General features: G+C 28.5%; 1 non-coding gene across 1 annotated transcript; it reads left to right on the forward strand.

Annotated features, from left to right (window-relative positions):
• The first annotated feature begins 242 nt into the window (after nt 1–242).
• On the forward strand, nt 243–315 carry TRNAA-UGC. Its single transcript has one exon. It is a non-coding gene; the product is annotated as a tRNA-Ala (tRNA).
• Nucleotides 316–617: the final 302 nt, after the last annotated feature.

Below are 617 nucleotides of genomic sequence, written 5' to 3' on the forward strand. Positions count from 1 at the left end.
TGTTACAAACAATCCCAAATAGTAAGGAATTCAAAGCTGGAAATTTCTAGAAAAACCAAGAGTATTGAGAGTTGAAACCTTGATTATTAACCAACAATATGAGATAAATTAAATCATAAAACTAAAAGATATTTAAAAATATTATAAATTTTTAAATCTTTTAGCGGTTGTTACAATATCAATTTGTTTACTATATAAAGAATGAGAATATATTAAAAAAAAAAAAACTATTGTAACATGTTGGGGATGTAGCTCAAACGGTAGAGCGCTCGCTTTGCATGCGAGAGGTACGGGGTTCGATACCCCGCATCTCCAATTTATGTTTTTTTTATGAAATAAAAATTTGTACTTTTCTGGAAGCGTTAAAAGGCCTTCAGATATTTTCAGAACTGGGCCGGCCCAGAAACAACTAAATGGATCCACAGCCCTTAACTTCTTTCGATTTTGATTTAAATGGAAGTACAAAATGCAAAATTTGTCTAAATTCTATTTCAAAGTTCATTCTTTAATTTCTTTTCCCATTTTTGGATTTATTTTTTTTTTAAAAAAAGACAGCACATTAAGATCATATTTAATTTAATAAATCATTTTTTAAGAGATCTGGAAAGCAAAATTGA

The sequence above is a fragment of the Benincasa hispida genome, chromosome 7 (assembly GCF_009727055.1).
Source record: "Benincasa hispida cultivar B227 chromosome 7, ASM972705v1, whole genome shotgun sequence".
NCBI lineage: Eukaryota > Viridiplantae > Streptophyta > Magnoliopsida > Cucurbitales > Cucurbitaceae > Benincasa > Benincasa hispida.